We start from the raw sequence: 8,655 nt of genomic DNA, 5'->3' as shown, positions 1-8,655 counted from the left end.
AAAAACATCGAACAATGCGTGTGCGCGTGCGTGCGAGTGTATGCAACGATATGCTAATATACTTTTTTAGCTTTCAATTATTGGTCTATGGCCATACTGGCACACTGTCTTGAAGAGTTTACTAAACCACATCAAACCCAATACTTATTTCATTTCTGGTTATCGTTCAAAGGCGGCGAGCTGGTAGAAACGTTAGCACGCCGGGCGAAATGCTTAACGGTATTTCGTCTGTCTTTACGTTCTGAGTTTCAAATTCCGCCGAGTCGACTTTGCCTCTCATCCTTTCGGGGTCGATAATTTAAGTACCAGTTGCATCCTGAAGTCGATCTAATCGACTGGCCCCCTCCCCCAAAATTTCGGGCCTTGTGCCTAGAGTAGAATAGATTCTTGTTATCGTCACTATTTGTCGGACCGCTAATTTACGAGACTTGAAAAGACAACCAAGAACAGCTGTTTTAGACTGTAAAATTAAACACAGATGCCCGCACATACGCAAACACCACACGTGTGCGCGCGCGCACACACACACACATATACTGTGGAATCATGCACAGCTTCCGTCTACTAAATTTCTCTCGGGAAGAAGATCTCCCGAGTTTATAGTAGAAGCCAGTTGCCCAAAGTGCCGAACAGTGGGATAGAACTCTGAATCATGTGGTCTGTATGAATGCATACGTGTGTGTGTGTGTGTGTGTGTGTGTGTGTGTGTATTTGTGTGTGTGTGTGTGTGTGTGTGTGTGTATGTACATTAGAACACATAGAGCTGTACTTACAGGTGAAAAGTGAGTCTTGATCAACGTCAATAATACCTGGAACACCTAATTAAGTATATTATCAATTCTTTTTCTATTTTCTCTAATCAGATATATTCCATTACTACTACCACTACAACAAATACCACTAGCACCACTACCACCACCACTACTATTACTACTGTTACTGCTGCTGCTGCTGCTGCTGCTGCTGCTGCTGCTGCTACTTCCAGTGTTATCGCTACTACTTATCCCATAGCCAAACTGCATTCCCCCAAACCGGCCAATACCCGGTGTCGACAGCAGCAGGTGTCAACCAAATGCTATTAATTCTTCAAAATATCTTATCAGTTATTATTTTGTTATTGTTCAACGTTGTTTTTGTGTGTTGTACAGTGTTCTTTTTGAATCTTTTATTTCTCTTTTCTTGTTCACCTTTGTTATTGCTGACCTCTAGATGAGCTCTGATGAAAGACCTACGGTTCAAAACGTTCAAACGGTGACCATTGCGATTTTATTATTATTAAGATTAAGGACGGCGTGCTGGAGGTAATCGTTAGTTTCTAATTGGCCAAGTCATTAGATCGTTGGATAGAATACCGAGTGATGTTTGTTCCGACTCTCTGAGTTGAAATCCCGTATCTGAGTTCAAATTTACTTTTCGTCCTTTCCAGGCCGATAGATATGTACCAACCAAGCAGATTAGTAGAACTGTTAAAATGTTGGACTAGATTCCTTACGGTACAAATTCCAACTCTGTGTTTCGAGTTCCTGCTACGATTAACTTGGGCAGTAGACTTAATTCGTCGCTCTGTTTTACATCGTTACCCAGCACCTTGGGTGCCCCAAGTACAAATTAACTTCTTTGCAAGCATTCAGGCTAGTTGGGTTTGAGATACCTTCCTCCTCTTTCCCACTTGTGGGAGCGAGGAAGAAGGTCATGATTACTGTCTTCTCTCCTACCTACAGAAATTGGATGACGGGAGACAGAGCTATGTCCTTGACTTTCGTTTGTATTTCCTGGCTGGTTAATGTTCAGTTCGAACATTTGTAGGTTTTGTAGATTTGCAGGGGAACGCGTGGAGAGGAGGGGTACCACAGCATTGCTCCGAATGCCTGTAACAGAGTGAACAGCACGAAGACTACCTAAAAGTAGATTTCACATAAAGAAATAATAAATGAAAATAAAAAGTGGCATAGGTGTAGCTTTTGTTTATCCTTATACCAGTCATGGTGGAGGCGCAATGGCCCAGTGGTTGTTAGGGTAGCGGACTCGCGGTCATAGGATCGCGGTTTCGATTCCCAGACCGGGTGTTGTGTGTGTTTATTGAGCGAAAACACCTAAAGCTCCACGAGGCTCCGGCAGAGGATGGTGGCGAACCCTGCTGTACTCTTTCACCACAACTTTCTCTCACTCTTACTTCCTGTTTCTGTTGTGCCTGTAATTCAAAGGGTCAGCCTTGTCACACTGTGTCACGCTGAATCTACCCCGAGAACTACGTTAAGGGTACACGTGTCTGTGGAGTGCTCAGCCATTTGCACGTTAATTTCACGAGCAGGCTGTTCTGTTGATCGGATCAACTGGAACCCTCGACGTCGTAAGCGACGGAGTGCCAAAACATGACATATCAGTCATGATCGAACGGACATTTAGGAATGTATTGTTCCGTTTTTTCATGTTGGTCGCGATCTCAGGGAAATTTAGCCACTGTTTCTAGACGATAGAAGGAAAACGGAAAAGCTCTTTCATTGGCTTGTAAGGGTCATGAAATCATGAGGTATTTACTTGTGATTCAAAGAATCAAAACCTATACAGCAGTAGAATCTAAGTTTCTTTCTCCTTCTTTCCTTCCTTCTTCCGTTCGTTCGTTCGTTCGTTCGTTCGTTCCTTCTTTTCTACCTTCCTTCTCTTCCTTCCTTTCTTCCTTTCTTTCTTCTTTCTTTCCTTCCTTCCTTTTTCCTTCTTCCTTTCCTTTCTTCCTTCTTTCTTTCCTTTATTCTTTCTCTCCCTTCTTTCCTTCCTTTTCCCTTCTTTCCTTGCTTCCTTACTTCTTTCTTTCTTTCTTTCTTTCTTTCCTTTTTTCCCCTTCCTTCCTTCCTTTCTTTCCTTCCTTCTTTTTTCCTTCCTTCATCTTTCTTTCCTTCCTTCTTTCCTGCCTTTCCTTTCTTCCTTCTTTCCTTCGTTCCTTCTTTCCTTTCTTCCTTCTTTCCTTTCCTCTTTCCTTCCTTCCTTCCTTTCTTTCTTCCTCCCGTCCTTTCTTTCTCTCTTTCTTTCTCTCTCTTACTCCCTCTGTTTTCCTTTTCTCTGTTTCTTTCTCTCTTTTACTCCCTCTGTTTTCCTTTTCTCTCTTTCTTTGATTCGATTATCTAAAAGTATTATTCGATGAGGTACGAGGAGTGTTGTTATCTAGAAACTTAAACAAAGATAGGGGGACAGGAGGAGAGAGAAGGAGAGAGAAAAAAGAGAGAGAGAGGGAGATAGAGAAAGGTGAGAGACAGACAGAATGTAGAGAGCTGAAACTAAATGTGATAAAATATTTAATTAACTCGGGTATCTGCCGTTTATGATAAGTCAGTAGACAAACAATTCAAATTAAATATTGATTTCAAATTTTGGCACAAGGCCAGCAAGTTCAAGGAAGGAGTAAGCCGATTACAGTGCACAACTGGTACTTATTTTATCGACCCCAAAAGGATGAAAGCGAAATCGATCTCGGCGGAATTTGAATTCAAAACTAAAAGACGGACGAAAAGCCGCTAAGCATTTTGCCCAGATACTAACGATTCTGCCTGCTCGCTGCCTTAATTCAAACTAAATATCGATTTGTTATTGATTATATTTGCACTAAGTAGTTTCAAACAGGAAATATGACGTTCATGGCGTACACTTGAGCATTTATGATGGTAGGAATTGAAACCAAATCTTGGGAATTCGACAAACTCAGTTTCTTTCTATCGCTTACCAATTCAAAATGAAGAGTAATTGCATCACCTTCAACGAACTAATTATTTGTATCAACCTTAGGTGATGGTTTTAACAGAGTTTTCTCTGTAACAAGCATTCAAAACTAAACTTTCATAACGCCCTTAGCAGAGTTTACGCTACAAGAATTCAGACTAAACTAACTTCTTTCGGTGCCATTTCTGTAATACGGTAGCAAACATTTAGGCTAGACTACCTTGGATGACGTCTTTATCATAAGTTTACTCCATAACAAACATTCAGATCGAATTTGTGATGTTGTGACATTTATGCTTAGCAGAAAAAGTTAAATAATATCGATTTGACTGGAAATCCAAAGTTGATGATTCTGTGAGTTATGCAGTAATTCATGTCCATTATAGAGATAGCATTGTGTCACTTCATACAATTATATTTCTCCGGAACCAGCAATGAAATCAATCAGTCTCTCGGCCTGCAAGAGCTAGCCACCAAATTCACCCACCAAATTACAATTCCTAGAAATATTATATCCAACAAAAATTATGGGATGGTTAAGGATGAAATAGCTTTGATTATATTTCTGTTCGAGACAAATACCAACAGTAACTAGTTATGCTCGATATACTATATTCTACACAGGATCCTTTACGCAAGTTTTAAATCTGCTCGAAGTAGTAGCTAAATCTCCCTTAAAAATCACATATATACTTTAGAATATACACTTAGTGATATACTATTGAGGTGTCATTCCTGGAATATCTCTGATCGTAGGTTTGCTCTAAGAGGTCAGTTGTGAGGCTAAACAATGATAAAAAAGAACATTATGGTCACTTCCACTACATACAGATCGCCTACCTCATCACCGTCAGATCACTTCACTAAATCGTATTCAATATCTGAGACGTATCAGACCTGTCAGACATTTCCTTGGATTCTTCCAGTTTATGTTCTGGCTAATCATTAGATTATTTAGAGTAATGATAGACAGCGCCGGTATTGGAATCAAATTAAGCGATATTAAATCTCCACAATTGTCATTCCGTTGCATAATCGACGAAAGTCCAATTTTTGCATTGAACTTGCAGAATCGTTAGAACACTGGACAGAATACCTGAAGTAAGGTACTTTACATTCTAAGTTCAAACCTCGAGGACGTCAACTTTGCCTTTCAATTTCCAGAATCGATAAACTAATCATTCAAAAACTTTGGATGATTTATATTCCATTAAATCTTCCTAGATATGAATGGAATAATTATGGAGACAAAATATGCGAAATTATCTTTTATATATGTGATCTGTATTTAGATCTATTTTGCACAAGTAACTAATTAATATTAAAGTATTTTAGTTCGCTTGAAGCATTGTGTATTGTTTGTAAAGAATAAAAAGTTCAGAATGGTATAACAATGCCCTATAGAACAAAAAATGGACTATATACCTGTTGTAACTTGGCTATCTATAGTCCGATGATATTTCGGAATGACAACTTCTTCTTCAGATCTTATGAGACTCCAGCAAATAAGATCTGAAGAAGGAATTGTAATTCCGAAATATCATCGGACTATAGATAACCAAGTTACAACAGGTATATAGTCCATTTTTTGTTCTATAGTGCATTGTTATACGATTCTAAACTTTTTATTCTTTATAATTAATATTAAATAAAGCTGGCTGAATCGTTAGTGCATCAGGCAAAATGCTTTGTGGAATTTCGTCCGTTTTTACGATCTGAGTTCAAATTCCATCGAGGTCGGCTTTGACTTTGTCTTTCGTAGGTACCAGTTGAGCGTTGGGGTCAATGTAAACGACTATCCCTATTTCCCTAAATTATAGACCTTGTGCCAAAATTTGAAGCCAATTTAAAATTTTTTCATAGCTATCGACATCTGAATGAAATTGTGTTGATGTACAAATATTTGCCTACACTACACTGCAAACAATTATAACCACCAACGCCTGAGACGGGTTAAGTCATGTATATGTATGAACATAGTTCTCAACATATACGAAGGAGTGCTTAAAAGTTCATGGCTTTAAGGGTATCGCAAAAGGTCTGATTGGAAGCCCAAACTTCCGAGTTCTTTTACGGGGCTTAGAAAAAAACTGAAGGACCACTGTAATAAGTGTATGGATCTGAGAGGGAAATATGTTGAATAACATAATAATTAACTGATCCTCCTGTACTTTCTTTTACCAAAATCCAGGAAAATTTCAGCACCCGTTCGTGTGTTCAGTATTTAAACGTTTTACTATCTGTACGCGTATGTACGTGAGCATATTTCGTGACACCTGGTCAATATTTAAAAGCATTTGCACTATTAATTATTTATAGCTAATCTTGGTATGTGACCATATGTGTGTAACTAATTAAATATGTAACTGATTAAATATGTAAATGATTAAAATGGTGTAACTGATTAAACTTATATAATCAGGGTGGCTGTTACCAAGTTTCCAAAATGAGGACATCTCAAACCTGCCTCCATAGGGTACCATAAACGTCTGTGCACACAGTCACATACACATACAAATGTCCGGATGTGTATGTGTGTTCATATGTAAATATGTTTTAGAAATGTGTTGTGTTGTGCATGTGTGTGTACAGAGAGAGAGAGAGACAAAGACAGACAGACAGAGACAGACAGAGACAGACAGACAGAGACAGACAGACAGAGACAGACAGACAGAGACAGACAGACAGAGACAGACAGACAGAGACAGACAGACAGAGACAGACAGACAGAGACAGACAGACAGAGAGCTTTCACCAATTTTAAACAGTACTGTAAAAATAACATTTAACTTTATTTAAAAGAATAAATATGCTAATAAAGTACCCATTTTAACTTATATAGATTCAGAAAAACCTGGCTTTCATTGTTATCATTCTCAACTGTTATCTGCTCACTGAAATGAGAAATCCTCTCAAAGAGCTAAAGAGAGACTTGTGAATATCATACGGGATCCCTCCCAAGCAACACCCCACAACATCCTTGAGTTTTAAGAGACTCCCTCCCACGCCGAGTTTGAAAGCAATCTTGATCCGCCTAGTAAAATTTCTCACAGCATCCCAACCTCTCCAAGGTGGTACTAATTGGTCCTATTCTGTACGTTTTTTTTTATCCATGCAACGTCCATAAACTCATCATCTGCCTTCTCTTCTATCTATTCTGAATGCATGAACTTGTCTCTTTTACCCTTCATTCTGTGTCTAGTTTTGTCTATTTGTCGTTATTTGTTCAGATTGCATGCCTCGCGCATCTCAGTATCTCTTCTCAATTTGTTTTTACTTTCATTTACTCTCACCTCCTTAAACATGATTTTCTTTCATTTTTAATGATTCCTAACATGCATCTTTTCATACTTCGTTTGATTGTTCTAAGACATTACGCTATGTTTTTACTTATTGCTCATGTTTCACTAGTCAAATACTTTGTGCTTCAGACACAATTGCATCAGTTTTTTTTCAAGAGGGCATTTTATTCACCAAAAGCATCCCACCAAGCGTGGATTCGTCTTTTTACTTTCTCTAAATGACCGCATTCCACTTTTACCAGTTGTCCAAGTGAAATATATTTGTTAGTTGTTATGGTATCATAGGTGACTCCTGCTGATATTATTTGTTGTTAAACATGATTTGCGTCTTCTTCATACTTATTTTTAGCTCTGCTTTGCTATTATTGATCAGAGAATACATTAGACTCACATAGTGATCATTAAAAAGAAATTATAACTAGTGAACATCATCTACAAGACTTCACATTGGGAATGAAAAATCAGTGTTGATAGAGGAATACAACAAGGGGATAAATCACTCCAAACTTTTAATGCTGTTCTGAAAAGCATTTTTAAAAGGCTTAAATGAGATAAAAACGGAATAAGCATAAAAGAGGGGTTTTAAAATCATTTATGCTTTATTGCATAATAGTTCTATCAAATGATACTCGTGAACTGGAACAAACTGGCTTTTAATCATTTCTCAGAGATTTTCACCAGAGGCCTTATCCTATTCAAAGATTCATCATTCTACACTCTTTTTTTAATAATTTCTGCTCACTGAAGAGAAGCTGAAATTTTTTTTACAATCATCATTTTTTATTTATTTATTTATATTTTTTGCTCTCTACTCATTCTTAGGAATTTTCTTGTAAATAACTGAGAACTCTTCTGAGAAATTATGCATTTGGAGCTTTGTTTTTTTACTGTGCCAATTAGCATACAGTTTCTCTTGTTACTCCACACCAATGTCATCATTGAAAAAAGAACTTGTTCTGAGTGAGCATTACTGCATTAAGTAGAAAATATATATGTCTTCACCTCCTTCAGATTTGAAAAAGAAATTTACTGATTAGTAATGACGTCTTTCACTTTTGTTATCGAATATCTCAGGAGTATTGATAAATGGCTCCGCAAACACATAATCTTCATATAATTCATACATACCAATATTCTGAAGGCTTCAAACTTTGGCTGCATTGCAGTAATCTCCAAAAGAGATGATGCTTGTTTGGCTAAGCTTCAATGATTTGTTAAGTTGTTTCCAGAAAAGTCTAAATATTGCATGATTCTTTCAAAGAAAACACGCTTCTTAGACACATCAAGATCAAGCTCTGGCTAACCTTGGTGCTCAGTCCAAGCCTATCACCACCAAAAACACTAGAGTCCTTTATTATTCTCTCAGGTTTGCTTTTCAGTTTAGCCATTGTCTTAAAACATTTCAAATAGCAAAATTACGCTGAACGACTCGGCTTCTAGAGCTTCAATGGTGTCTGAGAACAATTTAAATGTGTGACTGGGGAAAAAGAAACAGGATTGTGACGATTCGTCATTTCTTTCATTTCCAAATCACTCTCAGAACGCCTCGGGACTTTTCTTCAACTCGACTTTGGAAATATCATTCTTGTACTTTTCAGTACTTAGGTATTTCATCAACAGATGGCGAAAGTGAGTAAGGAAG

At 37.8% G+C, this 8,655-nt stretch overlaps 1 protein-coding gene across 1 annotated transcript in view; it reads right to left on the bottom strand.

Moving 5' to 3' along the window:
- Positions 1-882, bottom strand: part of LOC106871499 (uncharacterized) — a 37,443-nt gene extending 36,561 nt beyond the window's left edge. The window contains exon 1 of the mRNA XM_014917988.2: positions 774-882. The gene's annotated coding sequence lies outside the window, so the exon portion shown is untranslated. The remainder of the gene's footprint in view (positions 1-773) is intronic.
- Between the last annotated feature and the right edge of the window lie 7,773 nt (positions 883-8,655).

This window comes from Octopus bimaculoides, chromosome 2, assembly GCF_001194135.2.
Source record: "Octopus bimaculoides isolate UCB-OBI-ISO-001 chromosome 2, ASM119413v2, whole genome shotgun sequence".
NCBI classification, from domain to species: domain Eukaryota; kingdom Metazoa; phylum Mollusca; class Cephalopoda; order Octopoda; family Octopodidae; genus Octopus; species Octopus bimaculoides.
Note: the sequence above shows the minus strand (reverse complement) of the source record. Positions and strands in the feature narration are given on the sequence as shown.